Below are 23,346 nucleotides of genomic sequence, written 5' to 3' on the forward strand. Positions count from 1 at the left end.
ACCTTCTTTTACTTTATATGGAACAAAATTCTCTTTGGAATATTTATTTTCGACAATTAAAGAGCTTTTAGTGAAATACCATGCTACGAAAATAGTATATCGCTTGACTTACGGGTGTTTTCGGGGGTGAGGTGGTCCCCCAGACACTTGGCCCTGAAAAACTATCAGCATCGTGCTCTTCTTTCAAATACCATTTATTTAAACCCCATATTGCCATTGGCTTAAGAGGAATTTACAGGATGAGGCGTTCCCCAAACACATGGCCCCAAAATTGGTTATCAAATTCGTTTTCTAATCTCAAATACCTTTCATTTGAGCTACATATTGGCATGGTCGAACAATTTTCACCCTTTGGGGGGTGTTTTGGGGAAGGGGTGATGCCTTAAATACATGATCCTACATTTGGATATCAAATTTGTATTCTACTCCCAAATACCTTTATTTGAGCCCCATATTGCGATGGCCAGTGAAAAATTGCTGTTTGTGGGGTAGACCCCCAGAAAATTGGTTCTGAAAGTGGGTACAATTCATTTTCCACCCCGCAATTCCTTTCATTTAAGCCCCGCATTGACATGATCGGTAAAAAAGCCCGATTTAGGGATGTTTTTGGGAGAGGGGTGGTCCCCCAAACACAATCAGCAACGTGCTCTCTTCTCATATATTTGAACCCCAAATACCATTCATTTTTTTTTATAATCCCAAATACAATTCACTTAAACCCCTTATTGAAAAAGCCAGCAAATATGTCCGGTTTGGAGTATAGGCCCTAAAAACTATAAGAATCGAGCTCCACTGTCTTGTAAACCCAAATTGTCGTGGTGAGCAAATACGTCCTACTTGGGTGTTGTTATGGTGGTGGCACGTCCCCTAGACAGTTGATCTCGAATGTTGATTTCAGATTCATGGTCTACTCCCAAGTACCATCCAAGCTCCATTTTTCCATAGTAGGCAAACATGACCGGTTTGGGGGGATGGGGGACCACTCAGTGACTTGACTTTGAAAATATATATCAGATTCCTGTTCTATTCTAAAATAACTCTTATTTGAGCCTCATATTGCAATGGTCAGCAAATACTTCTTATTTGGGTGATTTTAAGGGGGTGGGGTGGCCCCATAGATACTTTTCCCAAACATTGATATCAGATTCGTGATTTACTTCCAACGACTTTTCATTTGAGCCCCATATTGCTATGGTCGTAAATTTGTCTTCTTTAGGGGATGATCTCGGGAATGGGCGGCCCCCCAAACACTTCGTCCCACATCTGGATTTTAGATACGTATTCTACACTCAAATACCTTCTATTTAAGCCTCATATGGCCATGGTTAATAAATAAGTTTTTTTTTGAGGTGTGTTTTTGGGAAGGGGTGGACCCCCAGAAACTTTGTTCCAAATGTGGATATCAGATTCGTATTCTAGTCGCAAGTACCTTTCATTTGATTCCCATATTGCCATGGTCAATAAATATGTCCGATTTAGGGGTGTTTTGATGGTTGGGGTGGTCCCCCAAACACTTGGTCCGACAATTAAATATCAGATACGTTTTTAATCTTAAATACCTTTCATTTGAGTCCCATATTGTGGTGTTTGGTGTATATATATGTTTGGTAGGTTTTGGGGTGGGTCGCCCCCCTAGGTACCCCACCCGAAATTGGGATACCAAATTTTTGTTTGTAGGTTACTATAAGAGAGCACACAAAATTTCGCTTAAATCGCTCCACCCATCTCCAAGATCTAACGTTTCTGAAAATTAGGGTAAGGGTGAGGGTCCGCTCCCCCTTCAGATATCAAAAAATGTAGTACCCTATTTTCACCACGGGATCATTATGCACCATCAGTGAATATTTCAAGAAAATCGGTTCAGCCGTTTCAGAGTCTGTAAGGAACACACAAACAAACAAACACGACATGACAGCTATATCAGGTTATAAACCGATTTGAATCATATTTAGCACAGATACAAGAAGTCATGACAAAGCACTTCATGCAAACATGAGCCCTCTAGTGGCTCAAGAAATCAAGTTCCAAGATTGGTTTGTATGGCAGCTATATGAAAACATGGACCGATTTGGCCCATTCACAATCCCTGCTGGTCTACACTAATAAGAAGTATTTGTGCAAAATTTCAAGCGGCTAGCTTTACTCCTTCGAAAGTAGCGTGCTTTCGACAGATGGACGGACGGCAGATGGCTAGATCGATTTAAAATGTCATGACGATCAAGAATATATTGGGTTGCCCAAAAAGTAATTGCGGATTTTTTAAAAGAAAGTAAATATATTTTTAATAAAACCTAGAATGAACTTTACTCATATATACTTTTTGCACTTTTTTTCTAAAACAAGCTAAAAGTAACAGCTGATAACTAACAGCTGATAACTAACAGAAGAAAGAATGCAATTACAGAGTCACAAGCTGTGAAAAAATTTGTCAACGCCTACTATATGAAAAATCCGCAATTACTTTCGGGGCAACCCAATATATACTTTATGGGGTCTTAGACGCATATTTCGAAATGTTACAAACGGAATGACGAAATTAGTTTACCCGTATCCTATGGTCGAGGGTATAATAAAGAGCTCCAAATACGTTCAATCTAAACCATACAGCCCCTATAGGCCGATCTCCCTATTATAGTTGTTTCAACCATAGATGGATTATTTATTACCCGATATTTTAATATTGATCACATTTTTTCTTTGAGTGTGTTTTGTTTTTCATTGCTATAATTTTTATAAAAAATCAACCTTTTTTAACCATTTTCCCAGTTTTGAAAGTTAAAAGGGCAGAGATTTTTCACTATCCACTTTTGTCCATTTTTAGTTTTGTAAAGCCATAGTGACAATGAGAATAGCCTCAGGCGGTTTTTCTTGTTCAATGATGTAATTCTCATCCTCAATGCAAAACACTTTTCATGCCAGTTAATTTTTAGTTTAAGAATTTCAAAATCATTTTCTTTTTGTCTTTTTTCCGATAACTGCAGACTTCATGTCATCAGTTGCTCTATCTCTATATACCGACAGCATGACGTAGCATCCGGAAGCAGGAACCACCAGCGTTACACAAACTACCCAAATACGTATTGAGTACTAAATTCACAGTCACAGACATTTCATGGAACTTTGTCACACTAATAATAAAAGAAAAATCTACTTTAAAAAGGGCATACACCGTTTAATTTATGGCGATGTCAGTACATGAAAGCAGGTAGAAGAGAACAACTGGTTGAGGTATAGCTTGGAAAATTTTATTTCCAATTAGGAGTTTTTCAGCAATGTCATAAATATGTATTTTCCAGTTTGTTTTTAGATTTGGGTATTTGGTCATGTTTTATATTCCATTGATTAAGGAGGGTTTGCCGATCTTTGCATGCAAATGAAACTACACCTTGGGAATTTGCCTATTGGATTTTTTTGCAATTCTTAAAGAAAAATCACCATGTGTTACATAGTAAAACAATGAGATCTACAAAGAAATACCATATTGCAACATAAATGAAATTTTCTATTTTAAAATAGTCAAATAGAAATCTACGTAACCAAAAAGGGGAACTTGCAATATAAGAATAAGTAAAAGCCCCGAAACTTGGGTTGGGTTCCCAAGATTCTAATGGATTCTGCTAAAAAAAGTCATAATTTTATGCTACATAGCAAACTTCTGTCAAACCAGCAAAAATTACAGCTTCAAGGAACCGAACAAGGATGATCGAGAGACCGGTTTACATGAGAGCTATTATATATCAGATTATAGACTGATTTTGCCCGTACTTAGCACAAAACACTATTGGGTTGCCCAAAAAGTAATTGCGGATTTTTCTTATAGTCGGCGTTGACAAATTTTTTCACAGCTTGTGACTCTGTAATTGCATTCTTTCTTCTGTCAGTTATCAGCTGTTACTTTTAGCTTGCTTTAGAAAAAAAGTGTAAAACAAGTATATTTGATTAAAATTCATTCTAAACTTTATTAAAAATGCATTTACTTTCTTTTAAAAAATCCGCAATTACTTTTTGGGCAAACCAATACATGCGAAATTTCACCCAAATCTGACAAAATTGTGGCTTGTAAGGGCTCAAGAAGTCATCATCGGGAGATCGGTTTATATGGGAGCTATATCAGGTCATAGACCGATTTACTTGGAGGTCATGACATAACACGGCATGCAAAATTTCAGCCAAATTGAACAAAAATTGCGGCTTCGAGGGGTTAGTTTATATGGGAGCTACTAGCTGAACCGGGCCCGCTCCGCTGCGCCTTCTTTAACTGTATATAGAACAAAATCATACTTTGAATGTTTATTTTCGACAATTAAAGAGTTTTTAGTGAAATACCATGCTACGAAAATAGTATATGTATATCGCTTGACTAACAGTGTAAAAATATAAATCCCTTTATCTGAATTATGATCTTTATTGGTCTATGAATTCGCTCGAAGGGATAAGGATCATAAACGTTAGGGTCTTCGATATACTCCAATTCTTAAAAGTCTTTATTTCAGTCCGAAAATGTCATAGCTTGGGGGTGTTTTTGGGGGTGAAGTGGTCCCCTAGACCCTGAAAAAATATCAGCATCGTGCTCTTCTGTCAAATACCATTAATTTGAACTCCATATTGCCATTGGTTAAAGGGAAGTTTATGAGATGAGGCGTCCTCAAACACTTGTCCCCAAAATTTGTACTCTTTGGGGGGGTGTTTTGCAAAAGGGACGGTGCCCCAAATACATGGTCCCACATTTGGATATCAGATTCATATTCTACTCCCAAATACCTTTATTTGAGCCCCGTATTATGATGGTCAGTAAATAATTGCTGTTTGTGGGGTGTTTTGGGGAAGGGGTAGGCCTCCAGATAATAGGTCCCGAAAGTGGGTATCAATTTTGTACTTTTTTACCCAATACCTTTCATTTGGGCTACACATTGACATATGGGTAAATATGCCCGATTTAGGGGTGTTTTGCGGAGAGGGGTGCTACCCTAAACACTTAGGCCTGAAAGTATATCAGCATCAGGATCTACTTTCAAATATCACTTATTTGAACCTCACATTGCCATTGGCCCCAAAATTGGATATCATATTCGTTATCTAATCTCAAATACCCTTCATTTGCAAAAGTCAGCAAATATGTCTGGTTTGGGGTGTGGGCCTTAAAAACTATCAATATCGAGATCCACTCCATTTAAGACCCAAATTGTCATGGCGAGCAAATATGTCCAATCTGGGGTTTGTTATGGGGGTGGGACGTCCCCTAGGCAGTCGGTCCCGAATTTTGATATCAGATTCATGGACTACTCCCAAATACCTTTCATTTGAGCCCCTTATTTTCAAACTAAACCTCTGTTTAGTGGGGTGTTTTGGAGGATTGGGCGGCAGTTCAGTGATTTGGCCCTTAGAGTATATATCAAATTCGTGTTCTACTCTAAAATTCCTCTTATTACAGCCCCATATGGGAATGGTCAGCAAATACGTCCTATATGGTGGTGCTATGGGGGTGGGGTGGCCCCATAGACATTTTTTCCCAAATTTTGATATCAAATTCTTGCTTTACTCTCAAAGGCCCCATAGACATTTTTTCCCAAATTTTGATATCAAATTCTTGCTTTACTCCCAAAGACCTTTCAATTGAGCCCCATATTGCTATGGTCGTAAATTTTTCCTCTTGGGGATTTTTTGGAGGGCGGTCCCCAAACACTTGGCCCTACAGATGGATATTAGATTCGTATTCTACATTCGAAAACCTTTTATTTAAGCCCCATATTGCCAAGGTCAGTATATAAGTCCTGTTTGGGGGTGTTTTGAGGAAGAGGCGGACCCCCATAAACTTGGTCCCACATTTGGATATCAGATTCGTATTCTACTTGCAAATACCTTTCATTTGAGTCCCATATTGCCATGGTCGGCAAATACGGCCGATATAGGGGTGTTTTGGGGTTTGGGGGTGGTCCCCCAAACACTTGATCCGACAATTGGATATCAGATACGTTTTCTATTCTTAAATAGCTTTCATTTGAGTCTCATATTGTCGTGATTGGTCTATATATATATATATATTGGTTAGGTTTTAGGGTGGGGCGGCCCCCCTAGGTACAACATCCGAAATTTGGATACCAAATTTTTATTTTTAGGTTACTATAAGACAGCACAATCGCAGCTTAAATCGAACCACCCATCACCGAGATCTGACGTTTCTGAAAATTAGGGTAAGGGGGGAGGGTCCGCCCCCCTTCAGATATCAAAAAATGTAGTACCCTATTTTCACCACGGGATCATTATGCACCATCAGTGAATATTTCAAGAAAATCGGTTCAGCTTTTTTTGAGTCTATAAGGAACACACAAACATTGATTTTTATATATAAGAAGATATCAGGTTATAGATTGAATTAAACCCGTACTTGGCACTGTTATTGGAGGTCATAACGGAACACCACATGCAAAATTTCAGCCGAATCGGAAAAAAATTTCGGCTTCCAGGAGCTCAAGGAGTCAAATCGGGAAATCGGTTTATATGGGAGCTATATCAGGTTCTTGACCGATTTGGACCCGTACTTGACACAGTTGTAGGAAGTGATAGCAGAACACTACATGCCAAATTTCAGCCACATCGGACAAAAATTTTTGTACAATACAATGATTTCTCTCATGACTTCCAACTGACTTTATTAAACTTGGTTTTATATGGTCTGTGCATTGATATTGCTTCTATATAAATCGATCTCCTGATTTTTAGTTCTCATTTTCGTTTGAAATATAGGAGATGAGAAAATAACAATACTATCGATATTTATTATTAAAACTATCGAAAATATCGAATGTTGCGAGTATCGTTAGTTAGCCATCAAGAAGTCAAGTCGGGAGATCGGTTTGTATGGGAACTATCAAACGGAATAGCGATGTTAGTATAGCACCATCCTTTGGTGGAGGGTATAAACAAGAAGTAAAAGGGCACGGAGGCCACTATGGCGCAGAGGTTACCATATCCGCCTATGACGCTGAACGTCTGGGTTCAAATCCCGGCGTGAATATCAGAAAATGTTTTCAGCGGTGATTATCCCCATACTAATGCTGGCTTAATAAGTGAGGTATCCTGCCATGTTAACATTTCTCTACCAAGTGGTGTCGCTATGCGGCACTCCGTTCGGACTCGGCATAAAAAAGGGGGCCCCTTATCATTAAGCTTAAACTTAAACAGACTGCACTCATTGATATAAGATAAGTATCCTTAAAGGAATGTTTAGGGAAAATTTAGGTTATCCCTTGTTAGTGCTGGCGACACTTGTGACGTATTTACCTTAGGTAATCAACCGTGTAAACTTATCTACTAAGTGGTGCGCTTTGCGGTAAGCCGTTTGGACTCGGCAATAAAAAGGAGGCCCCTTATCTATGAGGTTAAAGACTTATCCCTGATGTTTCTAAATGGAATGCAAATGGGAAAGTTTTAAAATATATAAAATTTGCTGACACTAATTGCACTTCCCTTTTGTCAACTTTACCGACCGTTGGACCAAAGATCATTCTTTCTTCCTATCTTGTTGTGAAACACTTCAAGAACGGTTTAAATGTCATGTGCGAGACAGATTTTATATGCTTTCTCTAAGCGCTTGTAAAATATATCCTTGTTTTTTTCCTTTCCTTCACCGGAGTAAATCTGGATACCCAGCACCTCGGGTTTATATGTAAACCACCTTTACTCATAAACCGGAGAAAAATGCGTAAATCATGCCCCCATAGCAGTTATATCGAAATATGGTTCGATTTGGACCAAATTCGGCACTGACAAGTCATTGTTCAATTTTATAGAATAAAATATTGGTCTTTTTGGCAGCTATTGGGTTGCCCAAAAAGTAATTGCGGATTTTTTAAAAGAAAGTAAATGCATTTTTAATAAAACTTAGAATGAAATTTAATCAAATATACTTTTTTACACTTTTTTTTTCTAAAGCAAGCTAAAAGTAACAGCTGATAACTGACAGAAGAAAGAATGCAATTACAGAGTCATAAGCTGTGAAAAAATTTGTCAACGCCGACTATATGAAAAATCCGCAATTACTTTTTGGGCAACCGAATATATCCAAACTCAAACCTATCAGAATCATATAAGACACGTATGTTGAAAAGCTTAAAGTCTCTGTTTCAAATTTCAGCGAAATCGGATAATAAATGCGCCTTTTATGGGTCCAAGCCCTTAAATCGGTCTATATGTCAGATATATCCAAATCTGAATCGATCTAGACCAAATTAAAGAAGGATGCCGAGAGGCCTAACACAACTCACTGTCTCAAATTTCGGCAAAATCGGACAATAAATGCGCCTTTTATGGGCGCAAGACCTTAAATCGAGCGATCGATCTATATGGCAGATATATCCAAATCTGGACCTATCGAAGCCACATTGAAGAATAATGTCGAGTGGCTAAACACAACTCTCTGTTCCAAATTTCAACAAAATCGGATAATAAATGTGGCTTTTATGGGCCTAAGACCTTAAATCAGCGGATCGGTCTCTATGAGGGCTATATAAAGAAAGAGTCTGAAGCCCATCTTCGAACTTAACCTGCCTATGGACAAAAAAAAAGAATCTGTACAAAGTTTTAGCTCAATATATCTTTTTTAAAGACTGTAGCGTAATTTAAACATACAGACGGACGGACATGGCTATATGGTCTTAGATTTTACGACGATCAAGAATATATTGGGTTGCCCAAAAAGTAATAGCGGATTTTTCTTATAGTCGGCGTTGACAAATTTTTTCACAGCTTGTGACTCTGTAATTGCATTCTTTCTTCTTTCAGTTATCAGCTGTTACTTTTAGCTTGCTTTAGAAAAAAAATGTAAAAAAGTATATGTGATTAAAGTTCATTCTAAGTTTTATTAAAAATGCATTTACTTTCTTTTAAAAAATCCGCAATTACTTTTTGGGCAACCCAATATATACTTTATAAGGCCGGAAATGGATATTTCGATGGTACCATGGCCAGCAATAGCACAACTCTTAAATATTGCGGTGTTGTAGTGACAACTCTAATAATCTATTGCACCTCCTTCCAGGGTTGCGGTTGTAAGCGCTAAGGTGAAATATCTCTTTTTTCAAAATATTTTTTAAAAATAATCAATTTCTTTTTATAGGAATGAAGTAAAAAAGGTGGACGTTCCTAATTATCCATAACGAAGGGTTTTGTTTACCAAATGCAAAAAAAGATCCATTATACGAAAGTGCCTCTGTTTGGCTGACTTCCATTATACAATGTAAGCATTTCAAACTTTTAGAAGTTTACTCCATGCTAATCGTTTGGAATTTCAAAATGATGCCCCTATATTAAACCAAATATTTAACAAGTATGTAAGCCTCAAGGCATGTTAAATAAGCTATTAGCTGATCTTAATGCTAATGACTTTAAGCATGCATTTGTTAGATGAAAGAAATAACACAAAAAAAAAAAACAATTGAAGAAGAACAGAAACCGAACCAGGCCTCAGTAGCATCTCCATGTAATGATAGCTGTTCGGAAAACAAAACAACAACAACAACAAGTAACGATTACCATGAGGCTTCTAACCAAACTTCTAAAACTTCCTTAATAATGATAGCTTAGTAGTCTTAATCTGAAACGTGCTCATGCCACTTCGCAGCCTTGGCTGGCATGCCATATAAAAACAAAAGACTTAAGCAACAAACTTGTTCCCCATATATACCATATCCCTAGCTATGGAGAGTTAAACAAATCGAATTATTCATCAAGGGCATCGACACAGCGCCTCCAAAGCATTTAATCTTCACATGCATGAACGGTCTAAAGCATCCTTGTGTGTGTTTTTTGTTATTTTTTGTTTTTATTTTTCATTTTAGGAAAACTATGTTAATTTGTTACATGGCTAGGCTTTTCTTTTCATGGCCATTGGAAAACTCAAACAAAAACCACCAGTCATCAGCAACACACCATGTTCCTTAAGATAATCATTAGTTTAAACTCTCTTCGCGCTTCATGGCTTGTTTCAGCACTCTTTGTATGCAGACAGACACCAGGCTGGGACACATATCAAAAATTTAATAAACCATTTTGCTGTCTTATGACTCACGCTTCATGGTGAGGGCCAGGAAAATGTTAAAGAAAATCCCAAGAAAAATCTGAATGGAAAAACGTGATTTCATTTTAGAAGCCTGCATTTAACCCCAACCTTTTGATTAAACATCATTTGTCTGTAAATGGTCAGAAGCCATAGCCACAGCCACATCAACTGCACCACAAATAAAGGCCAAAAGAAATTTTTCATAGAAAATTGAGGCATCTTTTCAGCAGCAACAAAACCAACATGGATTCTTTTCATTCAATTTCTTTGGAGGCGCTTTATTGCATGTCTTTAAACATTTACTAATTTCTAAATACTTCGATAAATTACCCTTCAGCCATAGAGAGCAAAACAAAGAAATTCCAAAAACGCTAAAGGAAAGGGCAAAAGTCAAGTCTTTAAGCTAGGAAGGTGTTGTCTGAATTTAGAAGAAAATTTGTTTAGGGCCCCATTTATGTTCAAATGAAATATGAAGACAATGAAAGGCTATTATTAACACACACCCAAAAGGGGGCGAAACCCCATTTCTTTAAGTAGCCTACTAAATTTGTCATATATTGATGGACCAGCAATGCCACAGCAAGCACTGCATGCCACATTCCATTTCTTCTGCGTTTTGTTTACACTTGCTTGAAATTAATTGTTAATAAAATTGAGAGAAAGAAAAGAAAAAAATAGCCTAAGGACTATTAGGTTAACGAAAACCAACATTTCATATTCCAATTGTTAGGGTAGATAGTTAATAGTAAAACAAGTAAAATGGGTTAAGTTCGGCCGGACCGAACTTTGGATACCCACCACCTCGGGCATATATGTAAACCACCTTTCATCAAAATTCGGTGAAAATTTCATACCTTATACTCATATACCTCTTACCGATCTGAACTATATACGACACGATGTCGAAAAGCCGAACATAAGTCACTGTCCCAAATTTCTGCGAAATCGAATAATAAATGCCTCTTTTATGGGCCCTAAACTTTAAATCGAGAGATCGGTCTATATGGCAGCTATATTCAAATCTGGACCGATCTGGGCAAAATTGAAGAAGGACGTCGAAGAGCCTAACCAAACTCACTGTGACAAATTTCAGCGACATCGGACAATAAATGCGTTTTTTATGGCCCCAACACCTAAAACCTAGATATCGGTCTATATGGCAGCTATATCCAAATCTGGACCGATCTGTGCAATATTGCAGAAGTATGTCAAGGGGCTTAACTAAACTCAATGTTCCAAATTTCGGCGACATCAGACAATAAATGAGCATTTTATGAGCCCAAAACCATAAATCAAGCAATCGGTCTATATGGCAGCTATATCCAAATCTGAACCGATCTGGACCAAATTGAAGAAATATGTCAAAAGGCCTAACACAACTTACTATCCCAAATTTCAGCAAAATCGGATAATGAATGTGGCTTTTATGGGCCTTACACCCTAAATCGGAGGATAGATCTATATGGCAGCTATATCCAAATCTGGATCGATTTGAGCCAAATTAACGATGAATGTCGATGGGCCTAACACAACTTACTGTCCCGAATTTCACCAAAATCGGAAAATAAATGTGGCTTTTGTGGGCCTAAGACCCTTAACCGGAGGATCGGTCTATATGGCAGCTATATCCAAATCTGGATCGATCTGGGCCAATTTAACGAAGGAAGTCGAAGGGCCTAAGACAACTCACTGTCCCAAATTTCAACAAAATCGGATAATAAATGTGGCTTTTATGGGCCTAAGACCCTAAATCGGCGGATCGGTCTATATGGGGGCTATATCAAGATATAGTCCGATATAGCCCATCTTCGAACTTAACCTGCTTATGGACAAAAAAAGAATCTGTGCAAAGTTTCAGCTCAATATCTCTATTTTTAAAGACTGTAGCGTGATTTCAACAGACAAACGGACGGACATGTCTAGATCTTCTTAGATTTTTACTCTGATCAAGAATATATATACTTTATAGGGTCGGAAATGGATATTTCGATGTGTTGCAAACGGAATGACAAAATGAAAATACCCCCATCCTTCGGTGGTGGATATAAAAAATGGATTAGTAAAGTTTGAACAAAAGAAAATATTTAAATTTGTTTTATGTACTCTTAGTAACTGCCCCAGTGTGCTTCGCTTCACACTTAAGTATTTACGGCTCCCTTTTGACATGATGCAAATTTAAAAATGATTTCTATTCGCTTAAAATCTCGAATATCCTTCATTAGAATCCCCTACTGTCCCATTTGGTATACATGTCCATTTTGGGCATAATTTTGGGGTGGACGACCTCTTGGGGATTTCTATATAAGTTTCATATTCTACTCCAAAATATCTTTCGTTTGAGTCCCATATTGTCCCATTCGGTGTACATGTCCATATGGAGCATAATTTTGGGGAGGGGTGGGTGACCCCCCTGGGAATATACCACAAATTTTATATAAGTTTCGTATTCTACTCTCAAGTCCCTTCGATTGAGTCCCATATTTTCTCGATCGGCCTACATGTCAGTTTGGGGATAGCTTTTGTCGTGGGGCGGCCTTGATGGGACTTGACCCCAAATTTTTATATAATTTTCGAAATTTACTTCTTATTACCTTTCATTTGATACCCATATTGCCCCAATCGGTAAACATGTAATTTTTTGGGTGGTTTTTGATGGAGGGGCGGATCCCCGTGCACAAATTTTGTATCAAATTCGAATTCTACTCTTAAATACTTTTCATTTGATACCCATATTGTCCCAATTGGTGAACCTGTCCTTTTGGGTGGGGTTTTGGGTAGGGCATCCCCCACTGCTATTTGACCAAAAAGTTTTCTACCAATTTTGTGTTTAAATCGATGCACCCATGTCTGTGATCTGGCGATTTTGAAAATTGGGTTAATTGAGAGGTTCATAATTTTTGGGAGGGGCGACTCCTCAGGAATTGACTCAACTCTTTCAAAATTTTCGTATTCTACTCTGAAATACTTTTCAAAGAATCCCATATTAGACCGATCGGCCTACATGTCGGCGGCACCCATGGGGAGTGACCCCAAATTTTTAATATAAGTTTCATATTCTACTCTCAAATACCTTTCGTTTGAGTCCCATATTTTCTCGATCGGCCTACATGTCCGTTTGGGGGTGGCTTTTAGGGAGGGGCGACCGTCATTTCATACCCATATTTCTCCAAACGGTAAAACCGAGTATGTAAAATTTGATGGTGGGGCGGGTCACGGGCACTTGGGATATAAAGTTCTACTCTTAAATACCTGTCATTTGATTCCCATATTGTCTCAATTGGTAAACATGACCGTTTGGGTGGGTTTTTGGGTAGGGCGTCCCCCACTGTTATTTGACCACAAAGTTTTCAACCAATTTTGTATTTTTGGGTTACTATAAGGGGGCCTACAAAATTTCGCTTAAAACGAAGCACTCACCTCTAAGATATGGCGTTTTGAAAATTTGGGCTAGGGGGAGAGGGGTGGCGCCCTCTCGGATATCACAAAATGAAGAACCCTATTTTCGCCGGGGGGCCAAACACTATCATCTGTGAAATCGGTTCAGCCGTTTTTATACCCTCCACCATAAGATGGGGGGTATACTAATTTCGTCATTCTGTTTGTAACTACTCGATATATTCGTCTGAGACCCCATAAAGCATATATATTCTTGATCGTCGCGAAATTTTATGTCGATCTAGCCGTGTCCGTCCGTCTGTCTGTCGAAAGCACGCTAACTTCCGAAGGAGTAAAGCTAGCCGCTTGAAATTTTGCACAAATACTTCTTATTAGTGTAGGTCGGTTGGTATTGCAAATGGGCCATATCAGTCCATATTTTAATATAGCTGCTATATAAACCGATCTTGGGTCTTGACTTCTTGAGCCTCTAGAGTGCGCAATTCTTATCCGATTGGGATGAAATTTTGCACGACGTGTTTTGTTATGATATCCAACAACTGTGCCAAGTGTGGTTCAAATCGATCTATAACCTGATATAGCTGCCATATAAACCGATCTTGGGTCTTGACATCTTGAGCCTCTAGAGGGCGCAATTCTTATCCGATTGGAATGAAATTTTGCACGACGTTTTCGTATGATATCCAACAACTGTGCCGAGTATGGTTCAAATCGGTCTATAACCTGATATAGCTACCATATAAACCGATCTTGGGTCTTGACTTCTTGAGCCTCTAGAGTAGGCAATTCTTATCCGATTGAAATGAAATTTGGCACGACGTGTTTTGTAATGATATCCAACAACTTTGGCAAGTATGGTTCATATCGGTTCATGTTTTGATATAGCTGCTATATAAACCGATTTTGGGTCTTGACTTCTTGAGCCTCTAGCGTGCGTAATTCTTATCCGATTTGAATGAATTTTGGCACGTAGTATTTTGTTATGACATCCAACAACTGTGCCATGTACGGTTCAAATCGGTCCATAAGCTGATATAGCTGTCATATAAACAGATCTGGGGATTTTACTTCTTGAGCTTCTAGAGAACCCAATTCCTATCCGATTTGGCTGAAATTTTGCATGACGTATTTTATTCTTACTTTCAACAACTGTGTCAAATAACGTTCAAATCGGTCCATAACCTGATATAGCTGCAATATAAATCGATCTTGGATCTTGACTTCTTGATCCCTAGAGGTCGCAATTATTATCCGATATGCCTGAAATTTTAAATGTGTTTATTTTGAGTAGAATGTATGATTTATAGACGTCGTTTAACTCGTCTTGAAGGACTTGAAAATACATACAACCCATGCTTCCTTTGCAATATTAGTCCAAATCGGACATTTCAAATAAATTCACTAATTTTTAATACCCTGCACCACAGTAAGAGTGTAGGGTATAATTAATTCATTGTTTAATCGATTCTAAAAACTTAATTCTCGTCTCTAAATGTGAGAAACACTTTGTAACTAATGTGAGAAGTAGACACTTCAGCCACGACACACTTCCAACATGGTGAGAGAGCATGAAGTCATGCTCTGATGTAAACAAAACATCAGGCAGTTAAGTGCTACTTACCAGTGTGTTGACAGGAGAGCATGGATTTGTTACCATAGGCAAGCAGTATTCTCAAAAGACGCTTAAACAGAGTTCTCTCAACTACCGCGTTAGTAGGGGACTAGGTGTAAGCAAGTATAACATATTCACCACTAGTAGGAAAGCAACTAAGAGAGATTTGAATTGACTGATGAGAAGAGGGAATGTTTAAGTTTACTTAAGAGAGATTTAAATTAATAATATTAGCGTTGCCGTTCTATTCTATTTGAATGAGGAAATATTGTAGGATTGGTTTAAAAATTCGAATAAATTTAAGACTCAATTATACAGACAAAATTTCTATGACATTTTCCCTACAGAGAAAATTTCAATAACATTGTCTCTAACGACATTGTTTCAATGGGATTTTTTCTGAAGACAAAATTTTAATGACAAAACGACAACATTTTAATGAAATTTACTCTAAAGACAAAATTTCAATAAATTCTTCTCTAAATACAAAATTTCAATGAATTTTTCTCTAATGACAAAATTTTAATGAAATTTTCTCTGAACACAAAATTTCAATGAAATATTATCTAAAGACAAAATTGCAATGAAATTTTCTCTAAAGACAAAATTCTAATGAAGTTTCCTCTAAAGATAAAATTCTAATGAAATTTTCTCTAAAGACAAAATTTTAATGACAAAAAATTCTAAGGACAAAATATCTATAAATCTGTTTTTAATAACAAAAATAAATTTTTTTCTCAAGGTTGGTGTTAAGTTCATTTACCAGCGGAATTTTTTGCAAAACGTTGTTCAAAAGAAGCGCTATTTAAGAGCTATAGGAAATTTTTCAAAAATTATGATTTGAATCGATAGTCCATACAATTTAATGCTTGAATAATATTTCATGCAAATGTTGACCGCGAGTGCGCCTCAAATGGTCCATCCGTTTAGTCCAATTTTGGCATACTCTTTCCAACATTTCGGCCGGTATCTCAAGAATGCTTCAACGTCTTTTTGCTGCACGCAGGTTAAGTTCTTGAACGGTTCAAATCGGACCATATATACCATTCATGGATATAGCTGCTATATAGACCGATCTGCCGATAAAGTGACCGAAGCCCATAAAAGCTTTATTTATTACCCGATTTATTGAAATTTGAAGTAGCGAGTTGTTGATTCAGATCATACTATTTGGATATAGCAGTCATATAGACCTTCTAATTTAGGGTCTTAATCTTAAAAAGCGAATTTATTGCTTGACTTCGCTGAAACTGTTGCTTGTATATGAGTTCCCGGGACCTGAATAAAATATGATCCAGTCCAGTCGCTATTAAGATATAACTATATGCATACATAGTAGTGGAGTTATATTATCCATGGTGGTGGGTTATTTTATACATCCAAAGTTCGGCACGGCACCACCATAGGAGGTATACTAATCTAGTCATTCTGTTTGTAACACTTCGAAATATTGATTTAGGACCCCATAAAGTATGTATATTTTTGATCGTCTCAAAATTCTGATTTGGACTAGCCATATCCGACCGTCTGCCGAAATCACGATACGCGATCGAACGCGTAGAGCTAGCCGCTTGAAATTTTGCACAGATACCAAGTATCGATGTGGGGATAGCAAATAGGGAATATCGGTTCAGATTTGGATATAGCTCCCATATAAACCGATCTCCCGATTTATGGGGTCTTAGACGCACATTTCGAGGTGTTACAAACGGAATGACGAAATTAGTATACCTCCCCTCCCATGGTGTAGGGTATAAAAACCTTGGTATTTATTGTTTGACCGTTTTTTATTTTCGCTTTTCAGGAGAAACATACCAAAGAACTCCACACATGCGATCCATGTATGATTCTGCCTGGCTGAATTTTCATTATAGAAAAAAATTTTGTTCACATTTCATTTCTTATGACATTTTTTTTAAAGTACTATTTTTGTAGAAATTTTTTTAAATTTTTTTTGTTTTCGTTAGAAATTTTCTTCAAATTTGATTTCTTAAATAAACTTTACAAAAATTCTAAACTTTTCAATTTGTTAAACGAATCGTTAATCGATTTAATTTATTAAGTTAATTTTTATATAATTAAATTACATCAATTAAATAATATTAATTATTTTGTTATTTTCTGAAAAATAAAATATAAATTATTTTTCTATAAAAAATTAAATTTTTTTAGACCTTCTTCTTAAAAAATGGAATATCGACTTATTTTGTCTACTTTGAATTTTTTTCCTTAAACTTGGCTAAAAAATTTTAAATTCATATGCATACATTTATTTCTTTTATTCCATATCGTCTCACCTTGCTATGATCCCGTAGTACTTCCCACTTTTCTGCCATTTCATCAGTCAAAATCTGGCAACCCTTTAAGAATCCCAACAAAATTCAGGTGAGATTATAAGAAAAGGTGAAAAAAGACAAGTAACAGCATATTTAAAAAAGACTCTTAAATTGAGAGTGTGAGAAAGAGTAAGCTTGCAAATACATATATGTGCGAGAGAGTATTTATAACCCCATATTATACTCACCTGGTTGGGGGGAAAAGACTACTTCTACACAAATGTTAACGTTTCTCTCAAAGGGTTACCCAGAGTGGTGTATTTTCAAGCCAGTCATTTTCTCAAGGCACCAGCACAACACACCACACCACACCATCTGGTTAAAGAGAAGTAGGGCTGTTAGATCCCCCCCACACGCACACACACTCATTCATTGCGATTTACCTGCTCACTGCTTGTGTTTGCTTAAGACATTTCCAGCCTTGGTTGGTTGTTTGGGTTGGTTTGTTGGGTGAAAAGAAAGCAACGACTTTTATTTCTCAGTTCTTCTACGACTGCTGAGCGAGTTGGTTGATTGTGACGGTATTATTTTAAATTTTCGAATTTCCGGGCCGGGGGTGCTGTAGCCGTTGAAACGTAAACTTAAATGATAACCACAAAAAAACGTTAAAATTTAGACAAAAAGTGATTACCTAAAATTGATTATAAGAAAGAAGTTGGCAGTTTTGACTTGCTTTATTTGTTAAACAAGTGTCGCTATTGGTTTTTTTAAATAAGAACGCGTTTTTGCATGCAATCTTTTATTGGCTGCCTTCTCGCTCAAACCAGTGCTCTCGAACAAAAACATCATTAAATGTCCGCAAAAGAAAAATCGTGAAAACAAGTTTCCTTTTTAAGCAAAGAAAAAAGTTTGTGTGAAGAAGCGCGCATCCAACAACAGCGGCAGTGGTAACCACAAATTGAAAGAAGTGATATTTTTGGAGTAAGCCAAGGCAAATAAATTTGCAAAAAAAAGAATAAATAAATAGTGTGGCTAAAAATACATAGAAGGCTTTAAGGTGTTTGAGTGAGTGTTGTCATATGTGCGCGTAACAACAAAAGGAAAATTCAAAAATACATACTAAGGAAGAATTATAAAAAAACAAATCTTAAAGAATTTAAAAATTTAAGAACCATTAATTGGCTTACAAGAAATTAAGTGAAGGTTACCAACAATAAAAATCTGAAAACCAAACTTTTTAAATTGGATTTTATTTCACAAAGTGGATTACTCTGATAGAAACCAACAAAAACTTGAAATATACAAAGGTAAGTTAAGTGTTTTTTTCCCCCAAATGTATACTTGGCGCTTGAATGCTGCTGTTTTGCATACTGCCTTACTGTGGCTGGATATGCAATGAACAGAGTTTTGCATGTCTCCAAACATACCCCAGCACCATTAACTGTTGTTTCTTCGTTACGTTTATTTATGAGAGTGTATGTGATTGTTTTTACTGGTTCAGACCAGCTGTCATGTGGGGCTTATTTTTCATGTTGCCAATTCGCCGTTGTTGTTGTTGTTGTTGCAGTCGTCACTGTCATCGTTACAGTGCCTTTACACTGTGTTTGTTGTTAGTGTTGGTTTTTTTTTTTGTCAATTCACCTCTAAGCTGTTGTTGCTTTTTTTGTTTTTTTTTTTTTTTTTCTTCAAAGATCTCTCTCAGCAGCCCATGGGAGCAAATAATCTTTTCACATATGCAAAACTTGACCGAACAACAAGAACAACAACAACTAAGGGGTAGACAAATGTTGGCAGTAAGTTGAATGCCTGGCTGATTGCTTGTTTGAGAGGAGCTTAGAAAGAGTTGTGTGTGTGTGTGTGTTTTTTTGCCAAGAACAAGAGCAAAACAAAAGCCAAGAAAAACAAATTTGCATAATATGTGTGCTGTGTGTAAGAAGTTGATTGAGAAGTTGTTGTTATTGTGGCTCTGAAAGAAGTTAGGAAGAGGGTAGACCTCCAAAAATAGAAACAAATTGCAATGAAATTTTTTTAAAGAATTTCCCCAAAGACAGAAATTCGAAGATATTTTCTCTAGAGGCAAAATTTTCAAGAAACATTCTCAAAAGACAGAATTTCAAAAAAAAAAAATTCTCTAAAGGCAATGTTTACAAAAGATTTTCTCCAAAGACATAATTTCTAAAAAGTTTCCCTTAAAGACGAAATTTTCAAGAAATTTTGTAGAAAGACAAAATTTTCAAGAAATTTTGTAGAAAATTGTGTAAAAATTTTTAAAAACTAAATTTCTAAGAAGTTTTTTCTAAAGACATAACTTCTAAAAAATTTTCTCGGAGCTCAAAATTTTTAAGAAATTAATTTTTTTCTTAAACAAATTTCTCTAAAATCTAAATTTCGACGAAATTTTCTCTAAAGACAAAATATCGGAGAAATTTTCTCTAAAAATCCCATGAAATTTTTCTAAAGACAAAATTTTCAATAAATTTTTTTAAAGATAACATTTTCAATAATTTTTGTAAAACCACAAAATTTGCAAAAAAAATTTTTCAAAGACAAAACTTTTAAGCTTTTTCCTAAAAAAAATTCTCTCAAGACAAAATCTTCAAGAAATTTTCTCTAAAGACAAAATTTTCAAGAAATTTTGTAAAAAGACAAAATTTTTTTATGGACAAAAGTTCCGCGGAATTTTCTCTACAGACCAAGTTGCCAAGAAATTTTCTCTAAAGACCAATTTGCGGAGAAATTGTCTCTAAGACAAAATTTTCAAGACATTTTCTCTAAAGACAAATTTTCTATGAAATTTTCTTTAAAGACATAATTTAAAAAAACAAGGCCGAATCTTATATACCCTACACCATGGATCGCAGCGTCGAGTTCTTTGCGCGGTATTTCCTTTGAGGCAAACAAATTTTAATGGATTAGAATTGTTAAGCTATTGGAGATATGTCAAGTTATGGTCCAATTCGTACTATAATTGAATTGAATTGAAGGTCAGTGGGTTATATTTTAGTCCATTCGGTTAAGAATTGCGCCTTGTGGGGGCTCAAGAAACATAATCGGGAGATCGGTTTATGTGGGAGCTGTATGAGGCTACAGATCGATTAAGACCAAATTGGACACGTATGTTGAAGGTCATGGGAGAAGCCGTTGTACAAAATTTCAGCAAAATCGGATAAGAATTGCGCCCTCTAGTGGCTCAAGAAGTCAAGATCCAAGATCGGTTTAACTGGCAGCTATATCAGGTTATGGACCGACCAAAGTCATAACAAAACACTTTACGCAAAATGTTAGCCAATTCGGATGAGAATTGTGACCTCTAGTGGCTCAAGAAGTCTAGACCCAAGATCAGTTTGTATGGCAGCTATATCAGGTTATGAACCGATTTAAACCATACTTGGTTGGTTATGATGGAAGACAAACGGAATGACGAAATTAGTATACCCCCTATCCTATAGTGGAGGATATACAAATTAAAACAACATTTTCAACAAATTTTCTCTGAAGACAAAATTTGGAAAAAAAAAATTCTGGAAAGACAAAATTTTCTAGAATTTCTCTTAAAACGTAATTTCTTTAAGGCATCTTTTCTAAGGATTTTTTTAAACAAAATTTTTAAGATTTTTTTCTAAAGACAAAATTTCCAAAAAAAATTCTTAAAAACTAAATTTTCAGGAAATTTGCTCTGAAGACAACATTTTTAAGAAATTTTCTCTAAAGACAGAGATTCTAAGCAATTTTCTCTAAAGACAGAGGTTGTAAGAAATTTTCTCCGAAGACAAAATTTTCAAAAAAAAAAATTAAAGACTTTTTGCATCAAGTAAAATTTTTCAAGAAAGTTTCTCCTAACACATAATTTCTAAGAAATTTTCTTTAGGACAAAATTTTTAAACACGAAATTTCTTAGAAATTTTTCTCTAAAAATAAAATTTTTCTATAGAGAAGACTTTAAAAAATAATTTCGTGGAAACCATTTCTAGAAAGACACAATTTTGATAAAAAATTTCTACAACGAAAGTTCAATAAAATTTTCTCGAAAAAGTATGGAAAAAAATTTTTCTAAAGATAAAATTTAAAAGAATTTTTTTTAAGATAAGGTTAGGTTAGATTGAGTGGGTTTCCCACCAAAGGTGAATTCACTCAGAGGCCAGTTAGGCACATTGTAGTATCCTAGAAAAAAGGGAAGAGAAAGAATATGTGAGACCTCGGACTAGAGAATATATACGAATAAAAGAAAAACATTACCACGCAAGCTCGCATGTATCTACGACGGAGCTTATGGCACCCCCCTTCGGAACCATCCTCTTTCGTCAACAAATCTCAGGAGAACTACCAGAGGTACGTACGCAAGTTCAACCAGATCGCAGAAGAAACGGTTCCCCAGAAAAGGAGAGCCTGCGTCTCTGCAGACCCTGACATGAACACAGCAAGTGCTCGATAGTCTCCTCCTCATCCTCATCAAAGCAACTCCTACAGAAGTCATTGTGCGGTACTTCCATACGCGCCGCCATATGGCACAGTGCTCGTTTATGACCCCTGGTTAGGTACTTGACGACATCTTATCGAACGCCAGCAACTCCCTTGTCCTCCTCCGGTCGATGACAGGCCAGAAAGCCTTTGCAGTCCGGCAACCATCCACCGAGCAATCATCTCGCAACCGATGCCGATACTATGTTCAGTAGCTCGACCAATGGCACCTTGGCAGTACCGGTGGCTGGTCCGCCCGTAGTAGACAAACCCCTCCTGGCGCACTTGTCCGCCCTCTCATTTCCTGGAATCCCATCATGTCCAGCAACCCCTGTCAGCGTCACATTGTGGACCCGGAGCCTATTCAGAGACTCCAAACAATCCGCCATGCATCTCGACCTCACCATCCTCTACCCCCAGCCTTGAGCGCCGCTATACTGTCCTCATAAATCCTGAGTTTTGAGTGCGGTAAATCCCTTCCCAGAATTTCTCTTGCGGATACTGTAATGGCACAGACCTGCGCCTGAAAGACCGTACATTCGCCCAGCAGTCTCAGAAACTTACCGATATTGATTGCGTCAGAGAAAACCCCGAATCCAATCCCTGACGCCATCTTGAAGCCATCGGTGTAGATCCAGGTCCCTTTCTCCTCAAGTACACCATTCACTCTCTACTCATCCTTCCCAGGAAAACGAATAGCGAATGCCCTCACCCCAGTCGGCACTGTTGCCAGATTGTCGGAAATCCTCCGCAGTCTACCCTGCGCATCCATAACACCCGGAATCGAACTGTGGCCTCAACCACCCGCCTTCAGCATTCCGAGCTTCCTCAGCCTAAGCGCGACCTTGGCGGCGCAATTCCGAATATAGGCCTAAATCGGCTGCATATCCAGCATCGTTTCCAGGCCTGCCCGCGGTGCGGATCTCTGGTTTTCTTTTAATTATACCCTACACCACAACTGTGGTACAGGGTATTATAACTTAGTGCGTTTGTTTGTAACACCAAGAAGGAAGAAAGATAGACCCATTGATAAGTATACCGATCGACTCAGAATTATTTCTCTGATTCTGATTCTGTATGTCCGTCCGTCTTTCTGTCCGTCTGTCCATGTTAATTTGTGTAGGAACTACAGGTCGCAGTTCTCATCCGATTGTCTTCAATTTTGGTACAGTCATGTTTTTCGGCCTATAGGAAAACTTTTATATATCCTGGCTAAATAACGGGTTTTTAGAATATTTTTAAATGTTTTGAGATTTAGATATTTTTTTTATTGTATCTTAAAACTTCGTTAGTTCTTTAGCAATTTTTGCTTAATTTCATAACATCTGTTAATTAATTTCATCACAAAAATCCCCGAAGAATATGTGTACATGATTAACTTATCAAAGAAACGTTTGAGTCTCACTTCATTCAAGAAATTTATATATGTAAGTTAATGATTCATAATTAAGTCAAGCTGTATTTGGTTTCATCTTTGGCTTTGACGAAAATTCTTCCATATGCAAATTTTATTTGATCTCTTCAAATATATAATAATAAAAAATATG

The 23,346-nt window shown here is 37.0% G+C and overlaps 1 protein-coding gene across 1 annotated transcript in view; it reads left to right on the forward strand.

Moving 5' to 3' along the window:
* Positions 1–17,844: 17,844 nt before the first annotated feature.
* The window catches only part of LOC106088848 (uncharacterized), a 187,330-nt gene continuing 181,828 nt past the window's right edge, over positions 17,845–23,346 (forward strand). Inside the window, exon 1 of the mRNA XM_013254547.2 lies at positions 17,845–18,648. The gene's annotated coding sequence lies outside the window, so the exon portion shown is untranslated. The remainder of the gene's footprint in view (positions 18,649–23,346) is intronic.

Source organism: Stomoxys calcitrans, chromosome 3, assembly GCF_963082655.1.
Source record: "Stomoxys calcitrans chromosome 3, idStoCalc2.1, whole genome shotgun sequence".
Classification (NCBI taxonomy): domain Eukaryota; kingdom Metazoa; phylum Arthropoda; class Insecta; order Diptera; family Muscidae; genus Stomoxys; species Stomoxys calcitrans.